The sequence below is a fragment of the Typopeltis vanoorti genome, chromosome 12, assembly GCF_054136105.1.
Source record: "Typopeltis vanoorti isolate ZY-2024b chromosome 12, IOZ_Tvanoo_1.0, whole genome shotgun sequence".
Taxonomy (NCBI): domain Eukaryota; kingdom Metazoa; phylum Arthropoda; class Arachnida; order Uropygi; family Thelyphonidae; genus Typopeltis; species Typopeltis vanoorti.
Window position 1 is genome coordinate 102850639 of NC_143560.1, and position 13890 is coordinate 102864528.

Sequence of the window (13890 nt, forward strand, 5' to 3'; positions counted from 1 at the left end):
GAGAATGACGGTGTCCGACAATTAAGTTTATTTTTGTTTTGAATTACAGCTCAAATAATAAAGAGATGAAACGAATGTAACAGAAAATAAAGTTAAGAGAACATTGTTACAGCAATCAAGGCCACGAGGCGATTGCTTGATAGGATTGTTATAGCGATGAAAGCTATGAGGTGCTTGTTACAGCAACTAATGGAATATGAGGCTGTTTGCAGGAAGTAAATTTATGAGACGACTATTAGAGCAACTAAAATATGAGACGATTGATATAGCAATTAATATTATGAGATTATTCTTTAAAGAATTAAGAAAATGCAAAACCATTGTTACAGCAAAAAAGTAATGAAACGATTGTTAAGCCATCTAAGACTATGAAGCAATTGAGACAACTAAAGCTATGAGATTTTGTTACAGCAATTAAGGCTATAATGCTATTTTTTACACAATGGAAGCTGGAAAAAAATTGTTACACAAAAACTATGAGAATACTATTACGACTAAAGATATGAGACATTGTTACAGTAGCAAACACTGTTGTGACAATTAAAGCTATGAGACATTGTTAAAGCAATTAAGGCTATAATGCTATTTTTACAGCAATGGAAGCTATGATAAAAATTTTTTCACCAAAATTATCAGGATAATATTACGGCTAAAGATATGAGATATTGTTACAGTAGAAAACAATATTGTTACAACTAAAGCTAAGAGACAATGTTACACTACTATTAGCTACGAGACATTGTTACTGAAGCTGACACTATTGTGACAGTTAAGGCTATGATGATATTTTTACAGCAATGGAAGTTATGAGAAAATTCTTCCACGAAAATTATGTGGATAATATTATGGCTAAAGATATGAGACATTGTTACAATAGCAAACACTATTCTGACAACTAAAGCTAAGAGACAATGTTACAATAGTGTTAGCTATGAGACATTGTTACTGCAGCTGACAATATTGTGACAACTAAAGCTAAGAGACAATGTCACAATAGCGTTAGCTATGTAACAATGTAACAATGTTTCATTAGCTATGAAACATTGTTACTGCAGCTGACACTATTGTGACAACTAAAGCTATGAGACATTGTTATAGCAATTAATATTATAATGCTATTTTTACAGCGATGGAAGTTATCAGAAAATTCCTCCACCAAAACTATTAGGATAATATTACGGCTAAAGATATCAGACATTGTTACAGTAGCTGACTCTATTGTGACAACTAAAGCTATGAGATATTGTTACAGCAATTAAAGCTATAATGATATTTTTACAGCAATGGAAGCTATGATAAAAATTGTTCCCCCAAAACTATGAGGATATTATTACGGCTAAAGATATGAGACATTTTTACAGTAGCAAAAACAATATTGTAACAACTAAAGCTAAGAGACAATGTTACAGTAGCTGAACCTATTGTGAAAACTAAAGCTATGACACATTGTTGCAGCAATTAAGGCTATAATGCTATTTTTACAGCGATGGAAGTTATGAGAAAATTCCTCCACCAAAACTATTAGGATAATATTACGGCTAAAGATATCAGACATTGTTACAGTAGCCATCACTATTGTGACAACTAAAGCTATGAGACATTGTTACAGCAATTAAAGCTATAATGATATTTTTACAGCAATGGAAGCTATGATAAAAATTGTTCCACCAAAACTATGAGGATAATATTATATCTAAAGATATGAGACATTGTTACTGTAGCAAACAATATTGTGACAACTAAAGCTAAGAGGCAATGTTACAGTAGGGTTAGATACGAGACATTGTTACTGAAGCTGACACTATTGTGACAATTAAGACTATAATGATATTTTTACAGCAATGGAAGTTATGAGAATATTCTTCCACCAAAACTATTAGGGTAATATTACGGCTAAAGATATCAGACATTGTTACAGTAGCCATCAATATTGTGACAACTAAAGCTTAGAGACAATGTTACAGTAGCTGACTCTACTGTGAAAACTAAAGCTATGAAACACTGTTACAGCAATTAAGGCTGTAATGCTATTTTTACAGCAATGGAAGCTATGTTTAAAATTCTTCCACCAACACTATGAGGATAATATTACGGCTAAAGATATGAGACATTGTTACAGTAGGAAACAATATTGTTACAACTAAAGCTAAGAGACCATGTTACACTCGTGTTAGCTACGAGACATTGTTACTGAAGCTGACACTATTGTGACATTTAAGGCTATAATGCTATTTTTACAGCAATGGAAGTTATGAGAAAATTCTGCCACCAAAACTATGTGGATAATATAACGGCTAAAGATATGAGACATTGTTACAATAGCAAACACTATTGTGACAACTCAAGCTAAGAGACAATGTTAAAGCTGATTATATTATGACAAAGAAAGCTATAAGACATTGTTACAGCAATTAAGGCTATAATTCTATTTTTATAGCAAAGGAGGCTATGATAAAAATTATTCCACCAAAACTATGAGGATAATAATACGGCTAAAGATATGAGACATTGTTACAGTAGCAAACAATATTGTGACAACTAAAACTAAGAGACAACGTTACAATAATGTTAGCTACCAGACATTGTTACAGCAGCTGACACTATTGTGACAACTAAAACTATGACACATTGTTACAACAATTAAGGCTATAATGCTATTTTTACAGCAGTGGAAGTTATGAGAAAATTCTTCCACCAAACCTATGAGGATAATATTACGGCTAAAGATATGAGACATTGTTACAGTAGCAAACACTATTGTGACAACTAAAGCTAAGAGACAATGTTACAGTAGCTGACTCTATTGTCACAACTAAAGCTATGGCACATTGTTACAGCAATTAAGGCTATAATGCTATTTTTACAGCAATGGAAGCTATGATAAAAATTGTTCCACCAAAACTATGAGGATATTATTACGGCTAAAGATATGAGACATTTTTACAGTAGCAAAAACAATATTTAACAACTAAAGCTAAGAGACAATGTTATAGTAGCGGACTCTATTGTGACAACTAAAGCTAAGAGACATTGTTACAGCAATTAAGGTTATAATGCTATTTTTACAGCAATGGAAGCTATGATAAAAATTGTTCCACCAAAACTATGAGGATAATATTACATCTAAAGATATGAGACATTGTTACTGTAGAAAACAATATTGTGACAACTAAAGCTAAGAGGCAATGTTACAGTAGGGTTAGATACGAGACATTGTTACTGAAGCTGACACTATTGTGACAATTAAGACTATAATGATATTTTTACAGCAATGGAAGTTATGAGAATATTCTTCCACCAAAACTATTAGGATAATATTACGGCTAAAGATATCAGACATTGTTACAGTAGCCATCACTATTGTGACAACTAAAGCTTAGAGACAATGTTACAGTAGCTGACTCTACTGTGACAACTAAAGCTATGAAACACTGTTACAGCAATTAAGGCTGTAATGCTATTTTTACAGCAATGGAAGCTATGTTTAAAATTCTTCCACCAACACTATGAGGATAATATTACGGCTAAAGATATGAGACATTGTTACAGTAGGAAACAATATTGTTACAACTAAAGCTAAGAGACCATGTTACACTCGTGTTAGCTACGAGACATTGTTACTGAAGCTGACACTATTGTGACATTTAAGGCTATAATGCTATTTTTACAGCAATGGAAGTTATGAGAAAATTCTGCCACCAAAACTATGTGGATAATATAACGGCTAAAGATACGAGACATTGTTACAATAGCAAACACTATTGTGACAACTCAAGCTAAGAGACAATGTTAAAGCTGATTATATTATGACAAAGAAAGCTATAAGACATTGTTACAGCAATTAAGGCTATAATTCTATTTTTATAGCAAAGGAGGCTATGATAAAAATTATTCCACCAAAACTATGAGGATAATAATACGGCTAAAGATATGAGACATTGTTACAGTAGCAAACAATATTGCGACAACTAAAACTAAGAGACAACGTTACAATAGTGTTAGCTACCAGACATTGTTACAGCAGCTGACACTATTGTGACAACTAAAACTATGACACATTGTTACAACAATTAAGGCTATAATGCTATTTTTACAGCAATGGAAGTTATGAGAAAATTCTTCCACCAAAACTATGAGGATAATATTACGGCTAAAGATATGAGACATTGTTACAGTAGCAAACACTATTGTGACAACTAAAGCTAAGAGACAATGTTACAGTAGCTGACTCTATTGTCACAACTAAAGCTATGGCACATTGTTACAGCAATTAAGGCTATAATGCTATTTTTACAGCAATGGAAGCTATGATAAAAATTGTTCCACCAAAACTATGAGGATATTATTACGGCTAAAGATATTAGACATTTTTACAGTAGCAAAAACAATATTTAACAACTAAAGCTAAGAGACAATGTTATAGTAGCGGACTCTATTGTGACAACTAAAGCTAAGAGACATTGTTACAGCAATTAAGGTTATAATGCTATTTTTACAGCAATGGAAGTTATGAGAAAGTTCTTCCAGCAAAACGATGAGGATAATATTACGGCTAAAGATATGAAACATTGTTACAGTAGCAAACACTATTGTGACAACTAAAGCTATGACACATTGTTACAGCAATTAAGGCTATAATGCTATTTTTACAGCAATGGAAGTTATGAGAAAATTCTTCCACCAAATCTATGAGGATAATATTTCAGCTATATATGGTTATTTACAGAAAATAAAGTTATGAAGCGATTGTTGAAGTAACCAAAGCTAGAAGACTGTTGTTACCCGGAAGTAGGGCTAAATTTCTAGTATGCTCTAACGATGTTATTTGGAGAAAGAATATAGAAATTTCCGGTTTGATAGTGAGATTTTTCAGTTTGCTAAAAAAACTATATATTCCTATCGAAAATTAGGGAAATTCCTAATAGCCTGGTTAATGTGATATGAATACAGTTAAAAGATATACCGCCATCATACGAATATGAAAACGTACGAACTGCATACGCAGATAAACATCTTCCAGGAAGAATTTTTTTTCTATTTCGAAGTTAAGAAGAACAGTCGATTTCCCGATCGAATCTTCTCCATTTCAAGACCTGCACCGTGGATTTTTTCTTTCTTCTCATTCCAGTCACTGAGCTTACCGTAAGTTATTTCCGGTCGTCTATTGAGAGCGAGGAGGTGCTTTCTTTATCTTGCACCGAGATACTGGTGGAGTTATTTAAGACTTCAATGCAGTGCAAGATAAACACGAGAGCTTTCCAATTGTCTGCAACAAGAACTCTTGTCACTTAAAGCTTTAGTATTTCTTTGATTGCTATATTCTTTTATAAGAAGATAATCCGTTGTTATGAAATAGCTACACTTCATGGGATTTCTTTTTAGTGGTGCCTCCTGAGATTTAAAGAAACTATGTACGTATTTTACTTAAAGAATAGTCATGGGAAACAAAAGCAAAACCTACATGAGAAAATCTCTGACAGAGTTGAAGAAATAATCTTGAATATATAAACAATTGCTGTAATAAAACTATGAGCATATTGGTACAACAACTAAAGCTAAGAGACGATTGTTAGAGAAGTTTTCAAACCTCGAATTATTTTAATCATATCGAAATATCCACCAGGACATAAAATATAATAATAATAATTTTTATTTCATTTTATGGTTTTTTATTAATAATATATTTTTAAATTGATTTCTGAAATATTTACACAATTACAATAATCATCTTTAGTGACATTCCAACTTGTAATTTTTAAAAAATTCACCACTAAGTGCTGCATTTGTGATTAATTTTCTACACTGCATTTCAATTAAAATTTTGATAACAATACTTTTTTGCATCTATATTTGCAACACGTGTTCTTCTCATATTAACAATGAAGATTACACGGAATTTTTGAATAATGGATGATCGTAATAATAATATGATAATGTCTCAGATAAATTACAAACATGATTATTACAGACATTTTTTGCATGTTTACACATTATGCATACATTAACAATTTTTCTATTTTTCTATTTTCATCGTACAGAGTTTCACATATTTGCAATTATTGCATATTACACTTAATGCTCTGTACATTATACTGTACGCAGTTCAATGCACATTATTTCTTTTCAGTATTTTTTCCTTTGGATACCAATTCATATACTTTTTTTAATATCAATATCTTCATTATTATTATACACCATACTGTCTGTTTTGTTACATAATTTTAAGTCTTTGATTATGAGGATTACGTGTGGATGAGGGAGGCATATTTAATCCCACCTACTTCGAAGCTTGGCTAGCTTTTATGAAGAGAGTGAGATTTAGCCTTCACTATTTATGCTGTTGTTACTGTTCATGCATGGGATGTTGGCATTGGATGCTGACGATTTGTGATGTGTATATTAGTGGTACAATATATTAACTTTATTGGTATATTTTCCAGAGTTCGTGTTTTAATGTTCTGTAGTTATCTGTATTTTAAATTTCTTGGTAGGTTGTTGGGTTGCGTGGGTATCTTATGTGATCTCACAAAAGAACCGTATGAGTTCTTGAAGGGTGTAGAGAGTTGTTGTAGGTCGTGTTATACGATGTGTGTCTTTGTTGTTTCGATAGGTGATGTTGAAGTAATTCCTTGTTAATGTTATGTAGTGTTTCATGGTTTTAATACTCAGGATTCTGTGTGTCGCCATGTGCTGATCGGATATTGGTTATTGCGTGTAAGGTGTCCAAATCACTGTTGACACAATTTTCCTGTGTAATGTTTCTAATTTTTTAGGCGGTTGTTTGATGTGTTTGCATAGACTGTTATATATATGTATCTGAGTAGGGATTCGCAGATACTGTGATATACGATTTTTTTATGTTGGATGGAATAATGTGTTTTACTTAGAAGAGTTTTGCTGCGATGATCCGGAGTTGGTATGTAGGTATTCTATATGTTTTGTCCATTTAATTAAGGTGGCAATCGATGTAGAGACCAAGGTATTTTGCATGTGTTACAGGTTTGATTTCGGGACATTGGCAGGTATTTTTGTTGTTAATGCAGCGGTATGTATCGATAGTGGTGCGGGGCTAATGATTCTTGGGTTGTGTATTATCAGCATCTGTGTTTTGGTGCAGTTGTTCTTGAATTCATTCACACAGCTTGCACACACAACATCCAATGGCAATTCCAATCATACTCTATCCCTCACCGCCTTCTTTGCGACATTCGTTCTCCGTTTTGAAGGATGCCCTCTCGTCCTTTCCCCACCCTCCATAAATTGAAAAATTTCATCAATTGAAATCTTGTATGACCCTTTCAGAAGTTTGTAAGTCTCAACCATATCACTCTTCTTTTCTCCTGTTTGCTAATGTCTTTAGTTTAAATCTGTCTTCATAATCAGCATTCCACAGTCCCGATATCACTTTTAATACTCTATTTTTTACTCTGTCAAACATAACAGCATCACAACGGAAACCAGACTGGCGCACAATAATCCAAATGAGGTCTTCTCAAGGCCTTATAAAGAGGCAAAATGATATCCTTATCTTTACATGTCAAAGATCGTTTCAACATTGCAATTATCTTTTGAGTTGCATTTTCAATCTTTGCTACATGGCCCTTGAACTTCAACTTGTTATCCACTAACACTACAAGATCCCTTGCCTCATTAGTTTCTTCAAGCATAATCCCAGCAATATAATACGACATTGGATATCTAATCATGCCGAAGTGAATGACTTTACAATTACTGACATTGGACTGGTATCCATTTTCCCATGCCCACAATTCCAGTCTATTCAAATCATTCTGCAAGTATACTGCCTATCAGCAGCACAACTGATTACCCTACCTGTCTTTACATCATCAGCAAATAGCTGTATATCGCCTGTCAAATCCTCCCCAATGTCATTAATGTAGAGATTGAATAGCAGTGGACCAAGGAATGATCCTTGCAGTACACCACTAGTTACCTTAAACCTTGCAGACTCACATCCCCAGTATATCACTTTTTGATATCTGTCAGTCAGCCATCCTCTTATCAATGGCAATAGTTTATAATCTACTCCCATATTCTCCAATTTATGCAGCAGCTACCATGCTGTATTCTGTCAAAAGCCTTGGCAAAATCCAAAAGTATCATGGTGTATCCATTCCCCTTGTCTAACTCAACGGTAACATTATTATAGAATGTGAGCAAATCGCTAAAACATGACAGCAGGGAAAACATTTTTAATCATAAAGGATAAAGAAAAGGGTCCAAACCCAGAAAACTTCCGACCAATAACCTGCCTTCCAACAACCTTTAAGCTACTCACAGGCATATTAGCTGATAAAATATACAGATATCTTAAAGCAAATTCTCTTTTACCAATTGAACAAAAAAGGTAACAGCAAAAATTCAAGAGGCACAAAAGACCAATTGCTGATTGATAAAATTATTCTGAAAAATTGCAAACGTAGAAAAACCAACCTTCATATGGCTTGGATAGATTATAAAAAAGCGTTTGATTCGGTGCCTCATAGTTGGATTTTAAAATGCACAGAGCTATTTGGTATTAGCGAAAACGTACAAGAAAGTTTGCAATCCAGCATAAAAAACTGGAAAACAACGTTGGTTCTAAATAGAGAAGAAATTGGAGATGTAAACATAAAAAGGGGTATGTTTCAAGGAGACTCATTATCTCCTTTATTGTTTATATTGTCGTTGATCCCCTTAACTAGAATATTAAATTAAACTGCTCATGGTTATCAAACTGCGCAAAAGAGTGCAAAGCTATCTCACCTCTTATACATGGACGATCTGAAGTTGTATGCAGAATCAGTGATTGAACTCGGATCATTGCTTAACACTGTGCACTTATTCAGTCAAGATATATCGATGGATTTTGGCTTAGACAAATGTGCTGGAATAAAAAGAGGAAAGTTTGAAGATATGAACGAAATCGAGCTGCTCAATGGTGAAATAATGAAGGTAATAAAATTCGAAGAGAGCTACAAATATTTGGGAATTTTAGAAGCATCACAAATTCTGCACAATAAGATCAAAGAAAGAACTAGAACAGAATACATAAGACGACTAAGAAAACTCCTTAAGTCAATGCTTAATGCTGGAAACAAGGCCGTATTCATGGGTGTGCGAACTGTGCGGTGGCACAGGGCCCTGCAAAGTACAAAAAATTGAAAAAAGAAAATCAATTAATTTTTTTAATTATTATATAAATTAATATTGTAATTATTATATAAAAATATTATTATATATAAAAATATATGTATATAATTTTACAACCAACAACAACAATTTTATAACAACTATGTTGTTATAGTAAGCGAAATAAAATCGTAGCGCTAGAGCGGCAGTATTTGAAACTACTCTAAGATATATAACAATATCGTATAACATAGTGTTAAATAGGGAAAAGTGCATTTTAAAACAGGTGTTTTCAATAATTTTAAGGAGTTTTTTGATTTTAGTTTATGATTTTATGAACAAGTATGTATGTACACGTACTGTCAAGGCAATTTTTTATGTGATATTACTTGCAAAACATCTTAAAAAATATATTTTGTAAACTGGTTTTAGGTTATCCGACATCATAATTTTTCTTCAATAGCAGTTTTCAATCTATATTAGATTTATTTATTTTCTAATATTATCTATTTTAGATATATTTTATTTATCAGATAAATAATTATTAAATATCGTATTTAATTCTAGAGTACGTGAGAGAGATTATTATGGAAGAAAATACCCGAGTGGGCATGAAAAACGAAAGCGAAAACAAGAAAAGAAGCGGCTGAAGAACGTTAAAGAAATTCACTGTTTAAATTTATCAAGTTGAACTCATATATTTCGAAGATATATCAGTTCAGATATATCAGTTGATAACGGGAGTTCTGAAATAACTACAAACAGTTCTTCAGCTTCAACATTAATTAATAATGATAGTTATGAAATACTCAAAAGGTTGCGGAGATGATGACGCGTTTGGTCAAACAATGAGTATTGAAGATCCTAATCCTCCGACTGAAAATTATTTTCCAAAAGATGACAACAAGAGGTGTTTCTCCACAGCTCACTATGTTAGGACAATTGCAAACGGAGAGAAGCAAAACAGAAGATGGCTTGTATATTAAAATTCTTCCAACTCTATTTTTTGTTTTCGTTGCAAATTGTTTTCTTCTGATGATAATTTTTTATCTAATAATGACTTTTCTGACTGGCGACATGTAAGTGAAAGATTAAAGTCGCACGAACGAAATCCAGTGCACATGAAATGTATGCATTTTAAATTACATTGCATAAATGGAATGTAATTTAAAAAATCACAATGCAGTTGGTCAAGGAAATCAAAATGTCATAAAATTTGAAGCAGAACGGTTAAGAAATGTTTTAAGACGAATAGTAGCAGCAATTCTTTATTTATCCGAACATAATTTAGCTTTTAGAGGTAATTTTGATACTTTGTACGCAGCCCATAATGGTAATTTTTTAGGAATCATAGAATTAATTGCAGAATTTGATCCACTTTTAAAATATCATTTATTGCGATGTTCGTGGGGGGGGGGGGGAATTATAGGTAAGAAACAAAATTCGTATCCATCACCCATTGTGCAAAACGAATTAATTGTTGATATGGGAACCAAAATTCAACAAAATATTGTAAATATGATACGACAAGCAAAGTGCTATTCAATAATTCTCGATGGTACTCCTGATGTTAGTCATCAGGAGCAAATTTCAGTAACGTTTAGATTTTTACATATATTTCAAGCAGATATTGAAATTCGTGAACACATTTTGACGTTTTTAACAACTAATGACACTACTGGTAAAGGTATATATGAAAATATAACATCACTTTTGAATAAATTAAATCTTAAATTGTCATCTTGTAGAGGGCAAGGGTATGATAACGGAGAGAATATGAAAGGAGTATATAAGGGAGTCCGTGCTTGCATTTTAAATGAAAACGAAAAGTCATTTTATACTCCTTGCGCCTGTCATAATTAAAATTTGATTTTAGGGGATGTCGCAAAATCATCAATTATAGCAATACATTTTTTTAATGTTATACAAAAAATATATACCGTACATTATTCCCTGCCTCAACTTCACGTTGGGGCATATTAAAGAAATTTGTTAAACAATTAACTCCAAAACCGTTATGTGATACAAGATGGGAATGTAGAATAGAATCAGTTAGAGCTGTACGTTTTCAAATTCTAGAATTTTTAAATGTACTAAAAGAATTATTTAAAACTGCATCAGATAATACTATTAAAGTAGAAGTGGTTTCAATATATGAACAAATAGATTCATTTGAGTTTATGCTAAGCCTTGTAATTTGGTATGAGCTTTTGTCAAAAGTGAATTTAGTAAGTCAAGTATTACAAAATGCAAAACTTCCCATAGACGTAGCAACTAAGCATATTAAAGAGTTAGTGCAGTACTTTGAAGAGCAAAGAATATCAGGATTTGATAGCTGTTTTGAGATTGTTAACGAACTGTCAAATCTATTAGAAATGGAAATTTTCTTTGACGAGTACGTCGAAGAAAAGTATTTTTTGATTATGAAATGCCTGATGAATCACACATAGGTGATAAAGATAATTTTAGGATAAATTTCTTTTTTGTAATTTTAGATACTGCTCTACAATCTGTCAAAAAAAGATTTGAATTGTATGAAATTCACGAAAAATCATTTAGATTTCTTTATGATATGAAATTAATAAGAAAAACGACAGAAAATGAATTAAAATTTTGCTGCAAACAGCTGTATCAAAAATTAAATACAGATATTGATGAATCTGAATTTTACGATGAATTAATTATTTTTAGAAATATTGTTCCAGAAGATGCACCCATTAATATTTTAAAATTCATAATTGCAAATAATTTATCTGATATTTATCCAAATATCACTACGATATTTAAAACATTATTGACCAGTCCATTTACGGTCGCATCAGCAGAAAGATCATTTTTCAAATTAAAATCAATAAAAACCTATTTGTGATCTTCTATGTCTTAAGAAAGTTTGTCGTCCCTGGCAATAACATCTATAGAGCATGAAATTGCAAAAAAAATTGAATTTTGATAACGTTATAAATGATTTTATTGATAAGCGCATTAGGTTAAATAAAATTTAATATATTATGATTTCTTTTAAATCTTATAAGTTGTTATATATATATTTCATTCTTTATAGTAAAAATTGATATTTTTTTCATATTTGTATATTATTATTTATATTATTAAATAAATCATTGTTCTGGCGTATTTATATGATAATGTGTACTTACATAATAAAATATATATCGTGTACATACAAACACATTTATATTTTAACTAATTTTTTCCCTTTACTTAAATTGATGCTAAACAGCATGCTTGTTTATTTATGTGCATAAATATTTTTCATATTTGATTTAATTAATTAAGTAACAAGATATTCCTTCATTTAAAATTTCCATAAATGTTACTAACTTTCAGGTGCCCCGCTTTTCCATTCGCACGGGGCCCCGCAAAATGTAGAAACGGGCCTGACTGGAAATTTGATAAAAACAATTAATACCTGGCCATACCTGTTCTGAGATATTCAGCAGGCATTGTTGAATGGAACCAGCTAGAGATGGAAGATTTAGACCGAAAAACTCGAAAATTAATGACAATGCACCATGCCCTCAATCCTCGCAGTGACATTGATAGGCTCAATCTCTCACCCAAAAAAGGAGGCAGAGGATTATTACAAGTAAAGCAAGTTATTGAAGAATAAAAACGAAATTTGAATGATTATCTGCAGCAAATAACGTAAAAACGTCTAATTGAGGTAAGGAAAGAGGGTTTATTTAAACCCATGGAGACAAAATTGAAATACTAAACCAACCAAGTAAAAGTGAGAACTGAAAGATGGAAAAATAAGGCATTGCATGGAAAATACCTTCGCAGCATAGAAGACAGCGCTGACAGCAACTTGACCTGGCAATGGTTGAGAAATGGAGCACTAAAGAAAGAAACAGAATCGGTAATTTTTGCACCACAAGAACAGGCCATTGAAACCAACGTTATGAAGGCAAAAATACACAAAATTCAAGAAGACAGTAAATGTAGATTGTGCAAAGAAAAGGAAGAAACGGTAGACCACATTATAAGTGGATGCAGCAAAATCGCACAAATTGAGTACCGTAAAAGGCATGATAACGTAGCTAAGATATCCACTGGCTTTTATGTAAAAAGTATGGGTTTGGAGTATCTAAAGACTATTGGAAACATAAAGTTCACCAGAAAGTGGTTGAGAATGAAAAAGCTAAAATACTCTGGGATTTCAAAATCCAGACTGACATAAGCTTGGAATGTAATACACCCGATATCACAGTGGTTGAAAAAAGTGAAAACAAGGGTGTTACGTTTATCGAAATATCAGTACCAGGAGATAGTCGGATTGACGACAAAGAAAATGAAAAAATTACAAAATATCGCGATTTGCAAGTCGAAGTTTAACGAATCTGGCAAAAGAAAACGAAAGTTGTTCCCATAATAATAGGTGCTTTAGGCGCCTTCCCTAAAACATTGAAAAAACATCAAGAAGCACTCGAGTTAGATGGAGTAAAAATTGGGCAGCTGCAAAAGGCCGCTTTGTTCGGCACAGCTTTCATTTTCAGAAAGTATTTCCACAACTCAGAGGCCCTTGGGTAGGGCTCGAATTAGTGGGAAAAAAATAATAAATATACATATATATATATATATATATATATATATTTTTTTTTTTTTTTTGACAGAATATATTATATATATATTTTGACAGAATACAGCAGCCTGCCATGCTGCATTCTGTCAAAAGCCTTTGCAAAATCCAAACGTATCATGTTGTATCGATTTCTCTTATCTAACTTAACGGTTACATTA